At 35.6% G+C, this 19,797-nt stretch overlaps 1 protein-coding gene across 13 annotated transcripts in view; it reads left to right on the top strand.

The window, feature by feature from the left end:
* TMEM232 (transmembrane protein 232) overlaps nt 1–19,797 on the top strand; it is a 211,659-nt gene that overhangs the window by 2,721 nt on the left and 189,141 nt on the right. For 5 of the 13 annotated variants that reach the window (XM_042944992.1, XM_042944983.1, XM_042944955.1 and 2 more), the window contains exons 2-3: nt 5,552–5,764; nt 6,726–6,846. The gene's annotated coding sequence lies outside the window, so the exon portion shown is untranslated. The other 8 variants (XM_042945044.1, XM_042945033.1, XM_042944938.1 and 5 more) reach the window with 5 other exon arrangements.

Here is a 19,797-nt window from a genome sequence, read left to right as displayed (position 1 = left end):
GTAAAGGTGGAAGCCTCCTCTAGTAGCAGACCACTGAAAGCAGTGTAGTGCCCTCTAATCTATGGTTTCACTTTCCCAGGTTTCAGTTTCCTGTGCTTTTCAGTTTCCAACAGGAAACTGCAGTCTGGAAGCAGATGATTCTCCTTCACAAGGATAGTCAGAAGACCAATAGTTGCCTAATGCTACGTCACAATGCCTGTGTCATTTATCTCACTTTCTATCATGTAGGCATTTTATTATCTTGCATCCTCACAAGAAGAAGAAGAAGAAGGATGAGTACTGGACAGTAAGATATTTTGAGAGAGAGAGAAAGAGAGAGACTATATTCACAAAATTTTATTATAGTTTCTCATTATAATTGTTCTGTTATTATTCATTACTGTACCTAATTTATAAATTAAACTTTATCATAGATATGTATGTATAGTAAAAAATAGCATATATGGGGGTTGGTACTATCTGCAGTTTCAGGCATCCACTGGTGGATCGAGCTGAGTCTCTCATGAAATTGCTGTCAAAACTCCAGTTTGAGGTACAGTTATTTAGACTTAACTGGGCTTGACTGGGACTAGAGGATTCACTTCCAAAATATCTCACTCAGCTAACTGTGGAAAGAATGCCTCTTTTTTTGCTGGTTTGCTGTCAGGAGGTCTAAATTCCTTGCCACATGGAGCTCTCCATAGAAGTCTTGGAGTGTCCTTCTAATGTGACAGTTGGCTTTGAGAGAGAGCAAGGAGGATTCTATACTGTCTTTATGACCTAACCCCACTTCATCACTTCTGTCACATTCTAATCTCTAGGAGTGAGTCACTAAACCTACCCCACATTGAAGTGGAAGGAATTTGGCTCCATCTTCTGGAGGAAGGATTACCTAATAGTTTGTGTTCATATTTTTAAATAACTACAATTAAACTGTTACATAATAATGATTTATAGAGGCATACAAATTTACTAATCAGGAAAAATTCCACAAAATTATGGTGTTTATTTACTTAATTTGGGTGGGGAAGGAGAAGGAGAGCGAGAGCGAGAGCGAGAGAGAGAGAGAGAGAGATATGTGGGGCTGTATCCTGCATCCCTGGGATCATGACCTGAGCCGAAATCAAGAGTCAGATGCTCAACCAACTGAGCCATCCAGTTGTCCCCCAAAATAGATTTGAAGGATTTGTTTGCTTTGAAAAGAATCACATGATAGAAATATTTATAATCATGAAATAGTTTCTTAAATATTTTTAAAAGTCTAGCCATTCAGTTAAAGTTGAAATAAAAATGAAGAGTAGCATTCTTTTTGATCACCGAGTAATAGTCCATTGTGTATATATACATCTTCTTTATTCATTCATCAGTCATGGACATTTGGACTCTTTCCATAATTTGGCTAAATGCTGCTATAAACATTTAAAAGAATGAAATCTTGCCATTTGCAAGAATGTGGTTGGAAGTAGAATGTATTATGTTAAGGGAAATAAGTCAGTCAGAGAAAGACAAACGTATGGTTTCGCTCACATGTGGAATTTAAGAAACCAAACAGATGAACATGGGGAAGGGAAGGAAAAGTAAGATAAAAACAGAGAGGGAGGCAAACCGTAAAAGACTCTTAGATACAGAGAACAAACAGAGGACTGCTGGAGGAGCCAGCTAAATGGGTAATGGGTGTTAAGGAGGGCACGTGGGATGAGTACTGGGTGTAATATGTAAGTGATGAATAACTAAATTCTACTCCTGAAACCACTAAAAATAATAATAATAAAAAAGAAATGAAGAATAACAGATTATTTTGACAGTTTTCCAAGAACTGGCACAAAATATATTACCTGCTCAATGAAAGTACAAAAAAAGCAGGTCATTCATTTATATCAATATTTTACTCAGAGACTCTTATAACGAATGAATTTAGCTCACAGGATAAAATGAAAATCATCTATGCAGGAATTCACCCAGCAATATTTATTAAGCACTAATATATGCAAGTCACTGTATTAGGTACTAAGATGCAGCTATATATTGTCTCAAGGATGGAATTTGAAGATATTGAAAATATTTATTTCTCATGCATATAGGGACCAAGAAAAAGTTTTCCAAATAAATTTTAATATGTAATAAGCCACATCCTCCTTACTTGCTTCTTTTTGATAATTTTCTTGGCTAATCTGCCATTTAGTCTTCCAAATGAACTTTAAAAAACATTTAATTCTTCACTCTCATTCTTCTAAACACACACAGACACACACACACACACATTTTGGGATTCAAAGTGTACTCACAAAATTTTTATGGTTAACTTTAAGATGTTAGATTTTTTTCATATTCTTAAAATATTTCCTTCAGTGGTTCAATGATTTCATTTGCTTAGGTCTATATTTATGCCAATCAATGTTCTGTTTCAAAAACATATTATATATTTCTATTTGTTGAGATCCAACATTTAGTTTACAATCTGCTTTGAGAATCTTACTGAATTCCTCCACCCCACAATAGTGTAACATCTTTATTTTACACTTCTTTATGAAAACAGAAGCGTCCCTACTCCTTTCTTGCACTTCAATACTTTAACTTGGATTACAGAAGCTATAAACAAATCTCTTTCAAAATTTTTTTTGTGATTTCATTTTGTGGCCAAGGGAAAATTTATTGTTTAGGTATATCTGGTTTCAGAGCTCAACATCAGTTTTTTCCAGTCACAACTTCTGCATTTTTGAGTTCTTAACTTTGATTAATGTTTGGGTGATGTGTTCTTTGAGTGGTTTGAGTAGTTTAATCTTAAAGTGGAAGAGGAGGAAGGGAAGAATTTGTGGAATCTCCCTTATATAAACATGTCCTTTAGTTGTCTTCCCTATAGAATTCATGAGTAGCTACTTTTTTTTTCCTGAATGCTCTGCAGAATCAACTGATTTTTATATTTGAAGAAGAATTTTTATCCAACCTTTTATTTTTTGTGAGTAATGTGTTTAGTAGTTTGTATTTTTAATGCTTTTAATATTTTTCCTAGATCTCATGAAATACAAAAAACCCCCATCAAATTGTAGTTTTTCCATATTTATTTTATTTTGAATATGGTAAGCACTTTTTTTTTCTTATTTCACCCATCTTCCCATTTATCTCCCCTCTGGTAACCATCAGTTTGTTCTCTATATTTAGGAGTCTGTTTTTTTGTTTGTCTCTTTTTCCCTTGTTCATTTGTTTCTTAAATTCTACATATGAGTGAAATGACATGATGTTTGCCTTTCTCTGACTGACTTATTTCACTTGCATTGTATACACTAGACCCGTCCATGTTATTGCAAATGGCAAGATCTCATTCTTTTTTATGGCTGAGTAATATTCCCATGCGTGTGTGTGTGTGTGTGTGTGTGTGTGTGTGTGTGTGTGTATCTTTATCCATTCATCTGTTCATGGACACTTGGGCTGCTTCCATATCTTGACTATTCTATATAATGCTCCTATAAACATGTAGTGCATATATCTTTTCAAATTGGTATTTTCATATTCTTTGGGTAAATACACACTAGTGGAATTACTGGATCATATTGTAGTATTATGTTTAATTTTTTGAGGAACCTCTATACTGTTTTCCACAGTGACTGCACCTAGTTTGCATTCCCACCGACAGTGCAAGGACTTTCCTTTTTTTCCCCATCTTTGCCAACACTAGTTGTTTTTTTGTGTTCTTGAGTTTAGCCATTCTGACAGGTATGAGGTGATATCTCATTGTGGTTTTGATTTGCATTTCCCTGATGATGAGTGACGTTGAGCATCTTTTCAAGTGTCTGTTGGTCATGTGGATGTCTTCTTTGGAGAAATGTCTGTTCATATCTTTTGCTGATTTTTAACTGCATTATTTTTTCAGTGTTGAGTTGTATAAGTTCTTTATGTATTTCAGATACTAATCTTTTATTGGCTATGTCATTTACAAATGTCTTCTCCCATGTAGTAGATTTTCTTTTAGTTTTGTTGATTGTTTCTTTTACTGTGCAGAAACTTATTTTGATGAAGTCCCAATAGTTTCTTTTTGCTTTTATTTCCTTTGTCTCATATCAAGAAATATGTTGCTATGGCAGGAATGTGGTAAGCATTCTTAATTTGCTATCTCAACTATTTTTTTCGTCAAAAGATTTTTCCCTGCTATACTTTATTATAATTTATATCTTTGTTCTCTGTTTTTAGAACACATTCTATGTGGGCTGGGACTCTACGATCTGCTTTCTAAGATGTGTCTTTTACAGTATTTCTCAATTTTACTTTTATTCTTACCCTCAACTTACTGATCTATTAGGAGGAATGTGTTTCAGAGAAGCCTGGGATCTGATACTGTAATTTCTTAAACTTTATCATTTTTTAGAATTAATTAAAAAAATTTTTTTACATTTATTTATTTTTGAGAGACAGAGAGAGACAGGTGGGGGAGGGACAGAGATAGGAGACACAGAATCCAAACAGGCTTCAGGCTCTGAACTCTCAGCACAGAGCCGGATGAAGGGCTGGAACTCACCAACTGTGAGATCATGACCTGAGCCGAAGTCAGCCGCTTAATCGACTGAGCCACCCAGGTGCCCCTATAATTAATTTTTTAAAAAGTCTTTATTTATTATTTTTCAAGCAGTTTTAGGTTCATGCCAAAATTAAGAGGAAGGTACAGAGATTCCATATACTCCCTGTCCTCAACACATGCAAAGCCTCCCCGATTATCAACATCCTCAACTGGAGTAGTAATTTGTTACAGTTGGCAAACTTGGACTGACACATCATAATCATCCAAAAGTCTGTGGTTTATGTTAAAGTTCACTGTTGGTGTTGTACATTCTATGGGTTTGGACCAATATTTTCTGTTTTAAATATCAAAATGTACTAAAAAATCAAAAAACGTATTTGGTGCTTATTATGAACAGAAATAAATCAGGATTGATGTATTTCAAGTTTACATCAGTTACATTCTCTTTTGAAGTTTTTTATTTTTTAATTTTTTAAAATTTTTATGAAGTTTTAATTTTTTTAGGCAGTTATTTCACCAGGACAATACCTGCACATTAGCTTTGAGTTTAATCAGAATTGCTCTTCCACATAGTGAAACACCTGTGAACATTTGTAGACTATTTGAAGTTCCTCATCCATTGGTAGGTGGGAATCTTATAAGGATTCAAATTAATTTTATTGTATCCTATCTTTAAAAATTAATCATTCTTTTGTATTTAAATTCGCCCTCTTGTGCTTAGTACATACAAAACACCCTGGATGCTTTGTTTACCCACTATCCGAAATAAAGAGGACATTAGCAGATTTAGGTTTTCTATATAAAAGGCGCTTAGGAACAACAGTTTGACTAGAAGACATAACCTTCTAACGTACCCTTATACAGCAATCATGCTGTTTTTATTTACTTTATTTTTTTCATGTAGATGGGGGGCATTGGGCCAGATTTGGGAGGAGGAAGATAAATGTTGAGGAGACCCAGGAGCACTGCCAAACCTCTTCTCACTGCAGCTACTGGCTGCATATCCAGCATACAGTATTTAAAACGAATCATTACCATGTGCTTTATCATTGTATTTTACAGCTAACAAAAGTCTTTCACGCATCATTGCATCTATTCGTTGGAAACTAAACACAAACGTGGTGAAGGAGGGGAAAAGAATGTGGAATTGCATTTATAGGTCCTAATTGGCTAAGCCCTGGTCAGCAGCTAAAAGAGCATACTTCCGGCTCTAAAAGTGAATTCCACAGCGTCCTTAGCAACTAGTCTCGATCCCCAGCGATCCCGAGCACCACGGTGAGTCCCGCTTCTGATGACATGAGAACTAAAGTTGCCACGTCCACCATGAGGGCAGCCGGGAACCCCATAAAGACACCAAAATGGGAGCGCGGAGCGTCGTTCTAAGATACCATAGCTCTGGATGTAGGAAACAGCCTCTGCTACTCGCGCCCCTAGCCCAGGCTCACCATCCCCGCCTGCCTAAGAATCTAAGCAGTACCGGGGAAACTCCCTCGAGGGCAGGAAGGGTGAAGGTGGGGAGTCAGCCACCAGGCCTTTTGACAGGGAAAGGGCTTTTTTTTTTGGCTGGGAGACTAAAGGAGATGTGGTGAGTTCCCCTGGTATCAATGGGAAAACTCATAGGGTATTTTCTCTGGACTGGGTTTGTGTGTCCCGGCAACCCTTAATTCAGAACTCTCCTTGCGTTGTTGGAGAGTCTTCAAGTCTTTGTATAGTTGGTGAAATTACACTCACCTCCCATTTTTTGTATTCAGACTCTTTTGAACTTCAAAAGAGAAAGTTTAAAAGTTTGGAGAAGAGTGTAGATGTGTGTGTTGCGGGGGGGGGGGGGGGGTAGGGGGGGTGCGTACCTTGAGGATGTGAAATAAAAAGATTTTTAAAACGCAATTTATCTTGGGAAAAAAGGTATAAGCTATCGATTAGGAAAAAATCTGTGTGTGTGTGGTGGGGGGGTAAAGTGATGGTAGGATCCCTTTACCTTATCTCAACAATATATTTGAATGGATTCTATCTTTTTGACGGTCTTTGATCAATTTATCTTTTGATCTCTAAGGTTATAGTCTAAATCTTGCATTCTTTAAATCAAATAACCTACCCAAAGACTCGATATAATTTTAACATTGTCTAGTTCTCAGAAATTGTCTTTTAAAGTGTACTTTTCCAACATTGTTTTCATTGGGGCTTAAAAAAATACACTAGGGCTTAAGGTTAATTTTTTTTTTTTTAAATCTGTGCCAAGTTGCAGATGAACTGCCAAGCACCCAGGCAGCTTGCTGGAGCCATTGTAGGAGCTGAAACATATCTCTCCAATGTGTAAAGACTTTTTGTTTTGCTACCCCACATAAATCTTTAGATTCAAGGTGAGTACCAGATTTTTGTTTCAGTAAGAACTATTCTGTATGCTCTCTTCTTATGGAACATCTGATTCATTATTAGGATCATTCATTAGTATGATAGACTTGGTAAGTGTTTTTCTCTTCAAGTTCATTGTCCATCCAGAGCTCCTGGTAAAGTGCATGGTCACAAGTGCTTAGTAAACAGTTTAGTGCTATCAGTTAGAATTTCCCAAAATGTGTCCTGCATGTGACTCTAGGTGATAGTATCCTAAAGGTTCCTCCTGATCAAATGTAAAAATTATACATTGTACTGCTCAGGGAAATTTGCAGTGCACAGGAACATATTAACCACTCCTAGAGGTCTTAGGATATGCAAACCTATTTAATTTTGTTTAGTGTAGTATTTCCCAAACTTACTTCACAACAAAAAGCTTTTAGGACATAACTACACCCCAAGAATCTGTATTTCACAAAACATATTTGAGAATTACTATTCAAACCTAAACAGTGTACTCTTTATTTTTGCTTATATTTCCATCAAAACAATTAGATTAGTTTTTTATTAAAATTTTTTAACGTTTATTCATTTTTTGAGAGACAGAGACAGAGCGTGAGTGGGGGAGGGGCAGAGAGAGAGAGAGAGAGAGAGAGAGAGAGAGAGAGAAATAGACACAGAATCTGAAGCAGGCTCCAGGCTCTGAGCTGTCAGCACAGAGCTCGATGCGGGGCTCCAACCCATGAACTGTGAGATCATGACTTGAGCTCAAGTTGGACATTTAACTAACTGAGCCACCCAGGTGCCTTCGATTAGTTTTTAAAATGTAAAACTATCTCTATTTGGAGATGTCATGATGGCGTATGTAGAAAATGCTGAAGAATCGACTAAAAATCTATTAGATCTAATAAAAAAGTTCAGCAATGTTGCAGCATATAAGATCAATATACAAGAATCACATGTAAGAGAATGAAGTTGAAATCCTATCTCACACTACCTAAATGTAAGAGTTAAAACTGTAAAACCCTTAGGAAAAAAAAAAGGCATAAATCTGATTTAGGGAATGGTTTCCTAGATATGGCAACTAAAACATACAATCAAAGAAAAACAGACCCCAAGGATTTCATCAAAATTACAAACCTTAGTGCTTCAAAGGGTGCCATCAACAAAGTGAAAACACAACCCATAGAATGGGAGAAAATTTTTTGGAAATCATACATTGATATGACTGGTATCGATGTGATTTGTATGTATGTATGCATGATTGATATGATTTATGTATAGAAGATATAAAAATAATCACAACTCAATAATAGAAGACAACCCAATTAAAAATGGGCAAAGGATCTGAATAGACATTTCTTTATAGGGGACACACAAATGGCTAGTAAGCACATGAAAAATGCTCAATATCATAAGCCATCAGGAAAATTCAAATAAAACCTCTTCATACCCTTTTGAATATTTGTAATTAAAAAGTTAAGTGTTGGGGTGGCTGGCTGGTTCAGTTGGATGAGCATGTGACTCTTGATCTCAGGGTCATGAGTTCTAGCCCCACATTGGGTGTAGTAGAGATTAGATTACTTAAATAAATAATTTAAATAAAAATAAAAAGACAAATGTTGGTGAGTATATGGAGAAATTGGAGCCCTTACACATTGCTAGTGACAATGTGAAATAGTGCAGCTGCTTTGGAAAACAATCTGGCAGTTCCTCAAAATGGTTAAATACAGAGTTACCATGTGATCCAGTAATTTCACTCCTTGTAAATACTCAAGAGAATTGGAAATACATGTGCACACATAAGTTTGTACATGATGTTAATGGCATAATTAGGACTGATCCCATTCAGATCTTGGATTCTTGGATCTCTGTCAGCAAGTCCATGGTTAAGGCAAGTTTATACTTACATTTATAGAATATAAAATTTCATAGCCACGTGTGTTATCACTAATGTTACATTGTGTGTGTGTATACGGAGGTTTGGGTGGGAACAAATACTGAAAACATTATTTTTTACAAGAATCCCAGGAGAGGATATAGAGCAGTTGTTGAGAAGAATAAATTTTACAGTTTTCTTCTAGCGCAGGTTGCCTAAATTGCATGTAATGACTTCATGCACCTGATATGAAGTGGTTATTCAGCTCTTACGTCACTCAAATACTTTTCAGGCTTTTCAGACTTTGTTTGCTTGGTGATGCATGAACAAATTGTGTATATCCTTCATATACTGTGGACATTGGGCTTTTCTATTACTGCCAAGTTCACCCTGTAACATTAGTACCCTAGGAACAGCCAACCAGTGCTTAGGGTCCTTAAAAACCTGTGGTCTTCCTTTCCCCAGCCATGGTTAAATTTCTTCCAGAAGGTAGCAACAGTACAGAATCTTTCATCAGGTTCAGAACTAAGGTTTTCATCAGATATCACCTTAGGAAATTCATCAATGTAACTTTTAGAAATCTTTTCATGAAGGTATTCAGATATTTTATACCATGAAGCTGTTTACATTTCTGTAGTCAATCTTCTGAATATTGGTACTCATGTTCAGTGTTCATTTTTTCACTGTCAATTCTGTCCTGTTTATTGAACCACAAATCAGTCATTTCCCCTGTTTGGAAAGTTTAGCATCATTTTATATGTTTTATATACTCATCAGTCACTTGCTTTTACTCTTCATAGCCCTGGTTATTTATTTATTTATTTTTGGCTCTCTCAATCCAAAATTTGTCTTTTTTTCAGGGATTTTATATCATTATTTCTTTGATTTCTGTTTCTTCTCTAATGATTCTTTTGCTCATTCAAGAATGACCTAAAGATTTTGATTTATGCTTGTTTTAAGTTTCTAAAAGAACAATTAAAGACTACCATATTTATGAAACTGCCATTTCATAGTTTTGTGATGAAAGAATTCTATTGTGTTAAGTACTTTCAATTTTTAAGTATTCTGCTCATTAGATAAAGATACTTACATTATTTGAATTCAGGGCCAAAATAAAGAGTCATGTTAAGAGACAGATGGAAAACATATCTTACTCATATTTAAATTGAAATTTGACTATTCTCTAGATCTTGTCATAGATTTATAGAATTTCATATTGACAAAATATTTTTCTTGGGCATTTTTTGTCCTCCTAAAATAATCTGGAGTCCTATTATGGACTTCAGCATTTTGAAATGTGATAATGTTGGTTTGTAGACCTGTCTTTTTCTCCAGATTATAATTTCTTGAGGAAGAGATTATATTGTAATTAATTTCAGACCCAGGAAGCTCAAACATCATTAGCAATTTTATTTTTGTGAAAACTGAATCAAATTCCCTAAATGTAACCACTGACAATGAATAATGTATTGTTTGATAGTGCTAAATATAAAATGGTCAAAAATGTTCTTTTATTTCTAGTTTATATGTAAGTATGTGTGTGTGTGTGTGTGTGTGTGTGTGTGTGCGTGTGCGTGTGTATAGTTTTATTTCATTTTATATCTTGAATATTGCAAATGAATAAAAAGTACTGGCACACAACATAAACCCAATAAAAAAGTTCATGGACAATTGCATCCATTTTTGCAACTTCTTCACAGACCATTGATCACATTAGTAGTTTGTACTGAAGCCAAACCACTTCCTATGGTGAATATCAACCTAAACAAAGAGGAAAACTGAGGCAAGCTTGAATGATCAGAAATCGAGTTTATTCAGGGATAGCACAGGAATTGCAATTTGGGAAACACAAACTATAGCAAACTACAGGCAGATTTGTTGAAGGTTTGGGCGGGCTATATTTATGGGAAAGGAGTGCAAAGAAGGGGGAGGTCCAGCCAGAGTCTAAGCAGTAAGTTCATTGGCTTGAGGATGGGAGAAGATTCATGGTGGGTGTTCAGTGGTGGGAAAATAAATCCCCATATTCTGTAAGTCAGGCATTTCGATAGTTGGTCTCTTTATTTCATCAGTTTCATTTTCCTAAGGGTGCATGAGTGAGATTCTCCATTCCATATCCTCTGGTTCCATTTCTGATTGAAATCCTTTCACAATGAGTGAAAGATATGTAAGATATTTAAGTCAGAAGAAGACTTTTTCACTTAAGTATCAGATCATTGCAATTTTCCTGAATAAATGAGTGAATAGGTGATTGATGGGTGATGAATGAAAGTAGTAGCTGTTTAAATTTTAATATTTTTTTAGTTCATTTTCCTCATTGTCCAAAGGTTTGTAAATCATCTGTAAATACTTTAAACACTTCAGTTTTCAGTATTTTGAATACTCCTATTTCATATTAATTATGAATAATTATTTTACTTGCTACTACAAAGTTAAAACACATGTACTAGTTATGAATCATAGTCAATGGACTTATGTATTGCAAGAAATATTTCTGTACTTTAAACTATTTATACTCCAAGCTTCTGTTCTGCTTGACTGGTTAGATATTCAGTCTTGGTTTTGATTAGTCTTGCCCCTGCCCTAGGGTTATACAAAGGTCCTTGGTACTTATGTATCACTAAAACATTGGAGGTCACCATGGGGCATTGGGGCAGTTGTCACGTCTATATGGTCCTCTCTATTTTGGCATACCTTCTGGGCCATAATGAGACTGGGAGAAGATTTTATGCCTCTGCTATGATGGGGGGTTCAATCTCGCAAGATGCAATACACAAACATTTCTTCCATGCTACTGTCACCTCCAGGCGATGTTGCTACAAGAAAGGAGATGACTCTGAATGACCTCTGTTACCTTCCAGTCTCAGGAAACATCTCTCTCCACAATCCCCAAAGCTTTTTTCCTCCCTACAGGGGTGTCATCTCTTCAATGGGTTTAATTTTTTGTTTTTGCTTTTTGAAGATGGGATAGAGCCAGAGAGTAAAGTCAATTTTAGCTTTCTGCTTTGGAGAAATTCAGGCAAGGACAAGCACCTGAGTATATATGACTCCACAGAATAGAGAAGTACAAACCAAAAGGGAGAGTTCTTAAAATAAATAAAGCCATCATACTTAAGAGGCATCCATGAGACTCAATCACTCATACTTCTCTTTTACAAACTGGACATTTTTAATCTTTTAATCATTTCCAAAAGGTGACATGGTTTTTATATCTCCTCACTTATCGCCTCATGCCACTTGGTAAAATAGATCACTTGGTTGTCTTTTAATGTAGGAGCCCAAATGGATGAGATAATTCAGTTCCCATCATGTTTTGCACAAAATGTTTGTAATTAAGATTTATAACTGATACACATAATTTAATTTTGCAATGGCAAATAAAAAATAGCTATTTAAAAAACACAGTTGATATCAATATAATCCATATACTCAAACTTTATGCTCCAGCAATCTGAAGAGTCCCTACTCTGAGTTTGGATTTTATTGTAGGCAGTAGGGCTATACTAAAAGCTCTTAAACAGGAAAGGGGGTCTAGGGGAAGAGGAAAAGGCTCAGATGATGTATATTTGGAAAAGTTACTCTGGCAGTCATCTAAAAGATGAGGCCAGAGGAAAAGAGATCAGGAGGAGACTGGAAGATAAGGAGTTATGGTATTAGTCCAGGACAAAGATAATGCCATCCTGACCTGGGAGAATGGCAGAAGGCATTAGAAGGAGGCTTAATAGGGGTGCCTAGGTGGCTGAGGCTGTTAAGTGGCTGACTTTGGCTCAGGTCATGATCTCACGGTTCATGGGTTCAAGTTCTGTATCAGGGTCTGTGCTGAAAGCTTGAAGCCGGCTTTGGATTCTGTGTCTCCCTCTCTCTCTGCCCCTCTCCCACTTGTGTTCTGTCTCTATCTCTCTCAAAAATGAATAAACATTAAAAATTACTCTTTTTAAATAAAAAATAAGGAGGCTTGATTAACAGATATCCTCTGAAGATGGGAATCAATACAACATAATGACAAATAGTGTCTCCCCATTGTTTTGATGCTCTGCAATCTAGTGAAAAACCTGAAGCAAGGTGAGGCCTGACAATGACCATGAAAGGGAGATTTAGAAGGGGCCTTGGTTTCTTATGATTGTGAAGCTGCAAAACAGATCCTAAATTGTCTAGTTTTGGAGTTAAAAGAGTATTTAACATCAGAGAAACATACTTTTTTATCTTGTTTGAGCCATTGTCATTTTTACTTCTGTTTTATATCAATAAATTTAATTTTAATACCATATATTCTCCTACAATCTTATTTTTATTGAAGTAAAAATTGCATATAGTGAAATGCATGAATGTTCATTGTACAATTCAATGAGTATTCTGGGTATCTATTTCTAGAAACAACCATTTTAAAACTTAGTGACAAATAATTTTTTAAAAATCAACTGGAGTTGATTATATACAGTTGGGTAATTCTCATTATGGGTCTTTCCTTTGATTTCAGTTAGATGTCAGGTGAGGCTCTAGTCATCCAAAGGCTTGGCTGGGTTGGACATCCAAATGGCTCATTGCATGGCTGGCAGTTGCTGCTTGCTGACAGCCTGGCTGGGTGCTCAGCCGGAGCTGTTAACCAGAGCTCTTGTTGGTGACTTTCCATATGACTGTTGGCCTCCCGGCACAGTGACTGGACTGTGAGAGAACATCCTTAGGAAACCTACTGGGAAACAGCAAGGCTTTTTTACAGTCTAGCTTCATTGTCCCAAAGTGTTACTTCTGCTACATCTGGTTAGTCTAGCAAGTGACAAAGTTAGGCCCAGATTCATGGAGAGAGTAAATTAGACTCCATCTTTTGTGAGGGAGATACAAGGCCACACTGCAGAACAACATCGAGTATGGAAGATACCGTTGCTATACCATTTTTAACAATGTGGTCAGCTACAGTAAGCTTTGATACATATTTACACTCATGTCAGCACCTCCAATATATAACATTTCCATCTGTACCTTCCATTCAATCTCCACCCCCACATTCCATCCTCCCACAGATCATACCATGTAATGGCTTTGCCTGTTCTTAAACTTCATATATTTGGAATCATACAGTATGTACACTTTTGTGTTTGGCTTCTTTCACTCAATTTTTTGAGCATGTGATATTAGTTTGCTTGTTAGTACTGAGAAGAATCCTGTAGGTTTTTATATGCAATGTTTTTATTATAATTTAGTTCTAAGTATTTTGAAATTCCTTTGTTATTTCTTCTTTGATCCAGAGGTGACTTAAAATTGAGTTTCCTTTTTCTCACTATATAGAGGGTTAATTTATCTTTTTATTATAATTTTCTGACTTATTCATGTTTTGATGCCAGGAAATATAATCTACTTATGTAGATTACCTACTTTTTATAATTTATTAAGACTCACTTTCTAGGCTAGAATATGATCAATTTTTAGAAATTGTATTCGTGTGCTTGGACAGAACGCGTGTTCTTTAGTGATGGAATACAGAATTCAATTTGGTTTGTTTGGTCCATTATATTAATTATATTGTTTAAATCTTCTGTACCTTAGCTGATTTTATTTCTCGTTGTTGACTACTTGACATATTAGTAGTTAGGAAAGTGTGGCTCAAACTACTTGTTCTTAATTTATTTTCTCAGAGCCACACTGCTTACGTCTTTCTCCACCTGGCATAGACCAGGTAACAATAACCCTTCAGTTATCCAGTAGCTTAGCTCAGGGTTTTTCCTCTATAATTTCTTGGATTTCAAATTTCTTAGTGCTGCAAAGTTGTTTTTAAAGACAGGTAGCTAAAGCCTGTGTTAGTCAACTTTATTAAAGGTATTGAATCCCACATCACTATTTTTTTATACTGTTTATTCCAAAATCTCTTTTTTTATTGGACGTAATCTACTTTTTTTGTATGTGTAGATTCTTCTGAGATTTTTAATGTATTTTTCAAATAAAAATACTGCCCCTTTCCCCCCATATTTATACTCCTTTTTTCTTTTTCTTATACAGTATTTTTGTTGGCTAGGACTGCCTATAAAATGTTGAATTAAGTAGTAAGTACATACTACTTTTTTTGTTCTTGGCTTATTGTTCTTTTTTATTGTTCTTGGCTTTTCAGATAAAGCTTCTAAAATTTTGTTGTTAATTATGTTTCTTTTAGTTTTTCTTAGGTAGTTTAAATTAAAGAATATTGACATCCCTTGCTTGCAGGGTTTTTTTTTTTTTTTAATATATAATCATGAATGGAAACTGGATTTAATTGAATTAATCTTTGGTGTATATAAAAATACTTCCTACTTTTTTGTCTTAAATCCATCAATGTTATGGTCTGTGATAATAGATTTTTATAATATTAAATCATCCTTGCTCTTCTAGACTAATTCATCTCAGTTATAATGGATTATTTTTTATTGGTATTGCTGGACTTGGTTTCCTTCTTCTTCTTCTTTTTTTTTTTTTTTGGAAGTTTTGCAGCTATGTTAATAGGTGAGAATTTCCTATTAAATCATTTTCCTGTACTGACCCAAATCCTGTTACCTTTAATGGTCCAGAAATTTATCTCTTTTGTATAGGATCTCCTAAGATTGGTGAAACTAAATAGGCATAAAAATAATAATAAAACTATGGAAAACCTTACAAAGGTATTCTGGGGAGAAATAATAAGAATAGAAGAAAATGACAAGTAAATTTAAATAATTGTATTAGCAATTAAAATTTTTAATGTTTATTTATTTTTGAGAGAGAGACAGACAGAGTGCAAGCAGGGGAGGGGCAGAGAGAGAGGGAGAGAGAGAATCCAAAACAGGCTCCAGGCTCTGCGCTGTCAGCACAGAGCCCAACGCTCTGCTTGAACCCACGAACTTTGAGATCATGACCTGAGCCGAAGTCAGCTGCTTAACCGACTGAGCCACCCAGGTGCCCCTGTATTAGCAATTTTAAAAGTAGTTTTTAAGTGTTCTGTTTATCCTTTTGGTTATCATAATGTTAGATATTATGTCTGTTTTGAGGTTGATTAAATGATTAGAGAAAATCTTATATTTCATATTTGTCTATCTATATGTCCTCGTGACTTTTTAATTAAATCTATGTAAGTTTGAATCAAAGCTTTAAAACGTGATATTATAAAAAAAACTTCAATCATGCAGAAAAGTTGGGAGATTAGTAAATGAATCCTCATTTACTTTTAGCTCAGATTTAACAATTATCAGTTAAGTTCATACATTGTGATGTGTTAGTTATATAACATTTTTATGCCTAACGTGTTTATTACTTAATGCATTTATATGATTAGTTAGAAGAATATTATACAAAGAACAAATAGTAAGTAATGAATATTATTCTTCACTTAGATAGTAATGACCCCTTAACAGGAGATACTACTCTAATCCCTATTCATAGATGAGGAAACTAAGGTAGTTTAATTAATTTGCGGTTAAGTAATTTGCGCAGTGATGGAGTTGTAATCTGTGCTGGAGCCAGAATTTAAAGCAAGCTGTTGATTCCTGCACGTGCATGGTTCCCTGCTACACCACATAGGAGTGAGAGAAGGAGACCTTACAGAAGTAAGGTGATAAGCCAAGGGAGGAAGTGTCATGATAAATGAAAAAAGAAGACACTTATTTCTAGAAGGGGTGGTAGGCAGAGTCAGTTACTATAGAGGGATCAGGTGAGATCAGTACTGAAAAACGCTTAGTGGGATTGTTCACCTGGAAATCATTGTCAGCCTTGGGAAGATTATCTCAGTGCCAGGACAACAGAAACTAGGTTCCAGATACTGCATTTTCTGCACTGAAATAAATTCAAGGGTAAATATAACTTAATATAAAAATCATATCTGATATAAGCTAAAGGTAAAATCACACTTTTTGCCTGTTCAGACAAATATGCAAGGTAAATCTGTGGAATTTACTTAAATTATTGGAAACCATCCCTGGAAAGTGGTAGAGAAAATATGAGTTATTGTAGCCCATCCTCTATGGTGGAGAGCTGTCTAAATGAAGAAAATTAGAGCAAGTGAAGAGGTCTGTCTAAGAAGTAGTTGCTGTCAAAAATGATTTTTTTTTTTTCATTTCAGTATTTGAAGGAAGTCTTTATTTAAAAATTCAATCTTTAAGATCATTTTTATTCACTTAAGATTTTGTTTTCATTTCAATCCACAAATTCAGTCAGCACCATGTGTTTGGGTACTATAGAGAAAACAAGGATATTTAAATTTTAAAGATCTATTTAACTTATAATAAAAAGCCGATTTAAAATTTACATCATGTTTTGCTGATTCAGGGCAAAATGGCTATTTCTTGACAATGATGTAAAAGTAAAATAATCCAATTTAACAAGGCCATTCTAATCTCTTTGCATTTAATTATTGTGATTTCCCAGCAGCGTAAAAGAAATGTGTCTTGTATTTGATAGCAGAAAAAGAAAAATTTTTGTTCTCATATTTTCTGTTCTTGTTTTAAGGTAGTCTGGTGTTAATAAAGAGCATGATATATGCCTCTATCTGTCCCTTTTCATTCAATTCACCAGTCAACATCCCTGCATGTAACTGTCCTGAGAAGGAATAAAATGGTACAAACGATTCCCCTAGTAGGTTCTAGTAAATGGTTCAACAAAACCCTTCATCAAATAGTGTGTTAGAACCTGGGTGTGTTGTCCCCAGTAATGGTTAGTACGCGTAACTCTAGTTATATTAATATAATGCAAAAAGCCCCAACTGTACACACAATAATAGTAACAACAACAACAACAACTCCTTGTTGATAGCTTCAGGTTTGGGATTCTACTGAGAATTTGATGAAGAATATTCTTATGAAAAAACTAAAAATTTTGTTACAGTTGATACCATTTTTGGATTTTCTATTTTGAGATATCTTTGGGGGGAGGGGAGTTTTCCTTGTTTATTTACCCCATTGAGGATTTAATCCTAACATCACAATGGGAAAAATTTTTGAAGGTATTCATCATTTCTTTTCAGAAACTTGAGTTTATTTGGTTGTTTTAGTCAAAAGCAATCCTAACTAATAAAATACACTGGGGAGTCATGTCTCTCTTTTACATGTTTAAAAAAATTTTTTTAACATTTATTCATTTTTGAGAGTGAGAGAGACGGAGTGTGAGTGGAGGAGGGGCAGAGAGAGTGAGAGATACAGAATCAGAAGCAGGCTGCAGGCTCTGAGCTGTCAGCACAGAGCCCGACGCGGGGCCTGAGCTCACAAACCACGAGATCATGACCTGAGCTGAAGTCGGACGCTCAACCGACTGAGCCACCCAGGTGCCCCCATATGTCTCTCTTCTATATCACAATGCTATTCAAATAGTATTTGAATAACAAACTAGTGTTGATTAAGCCCTGGCACTGTTACTCTCAAGGTAGGTAGATACTCCCAACATAAGGCAGAAATAGAGAGTAAGAATATAGAAACTTCTCTAGCAATTTGACATTTTCAACCCATCCAATCTGGGAGAGTCTCATCAGCTGTATTTTAGAACTTGCATGTTGAGCAGACAGCTCAGACACTTACCACTAGTACCAGCAGATGTGTGGGATCAATGATTAAGAGAAAATTTCTAAAACAGTCTCCAACTTCTTGAAATCTCAAAAAAATATGACTAACTGTAGTCAGTCCTGTGAAGGATGGCTAAGAGCTTAACACATGCAAACAAAGATCAGTTTGCTTTCAGTTTCCCTTCAGTTATTTTTCTTCTTAAGTGGCCTGTATTTTTTCCTTTCTATTAATTTGGAATTAAATTTTTAAAATGAATTTATCTTAGAGTATGACTGACTCAAATTTGTGTTTCTAAACTCTATTTCTGAAATATGTAATGTTTTATGAATGATGGGTTTCTTTTTGTCTTAAAGACTGCCTTTAGTGGGGTTCCTGGGTGGCTCAGTCTGTTGTGTGTCCTACTTTGGCTCAGGTCATAATCTCATGGTTCGTGGGTTTGAGCCTGGCCTAGAGCCTGCTTTGGATTCTGTGTCTCTCTCTGCTCCTCCCCTGCTCATGCTCTGTCTCTCTCTCTCTCAAAAATAAAATAAACATTAAAAAAATAAAAAAAAGAATTTGTCTTAGTGTAATTAAACATCTTCATATTTTTACATGACTCACAATAGATACTTGCCAAATATAATACCAACATAGTGAATTTCCAACATTTGTTGCTACATTTATCTAATTAACTGTTTTGAACATCCCTATGTCTTTATTATTGTTGTTCAGTGCTTATGTGCACTTTATCACGCATCATTAATAATTGTTTGTAGCTATTTTATGGAGTTCCTTTTAAGGTGGAAGTACCCAATGTGGAGACAATGTGCTGTTGTTAACTTTAAAAAATTAAACTCCTGGGGCGCCTGGGTGGCGCAGTCGGTTAAGCGTCCGACTTCAGCCAGGTCACGATCTCGCGGTCCGTGAGTTCGAGCCCCGCGTCAGGCTCTGGGCTGATGGCTCGGAGCCTGGAGCCTGTTTCCGATTCTGTGTTTCCCTCTCTCTCTGCCCCTCCCCCGTTCATGCTCTGTCTCTCTCTGTCCCAAAAATAAATTTAAAAAAAAAAAAAAAAAAAAGTTGAAAAAAAAAAAATTAAACTCTTAAGTATATTAGTCCTGTTTAGGAATAACTTGTATTTTAAAGTTAGGGCCACTCTAAATGACATCCCTATATATAGCCAGTATGGCTGCTGACTTAAAAATACATTTGTAGCGTGCCTGAGTGTCTCAGTCTGTTAAGGATCTGACTCTGGGTTTTGGCTCAGGTCATGATCTCATGGTTTATGAGATGGAGTCCCACTTGGGGCTCTGCACTGACAGCATGGAGCCTGCTTGCAATTCTCTCTGTCCCTCTCTCTATGCCCTTTCCCCTGCTCACACTCCCTCTTTCTCTCTCTCTCAAAATAAATAAATAAACTTAAAAATACATTTGATTTACACTCTAATGGATATAGATTCTTAGAAGCAGAACTTGCTATAACCAATAGCAATAGGTAATAATGTTGTGTGTTTATAATCCATTTTGTGCTGGATATTTTCCCATTGCTCTTCCAGATCCACTTTCTACCCTTCTTCACTCTGCCTTACACCTTCTCTGGCTTCTAGTTTGGCTTAGCTAATGGGAAGCACAGGTGGGTG

Source organism: Panthera leo, chromosome A1 (assembly GCF_018350215.1).
Source record: "Panthera leo isolate Ple1 chromosome A1, P.leo_Ple1_pat1.1, whole genome shotgun sequence".
Lineage (NCBI taxonomy): Eukaryota > Metazoa > Chordata > Mammalia > Carnivora > Felidae > Panthera > Panthera leo.
The sequence above is the reverse complement of the archived record's forward strand: the minus strand, read 5'-3'. Positions and strand labels throughout refer to the sequence as shown.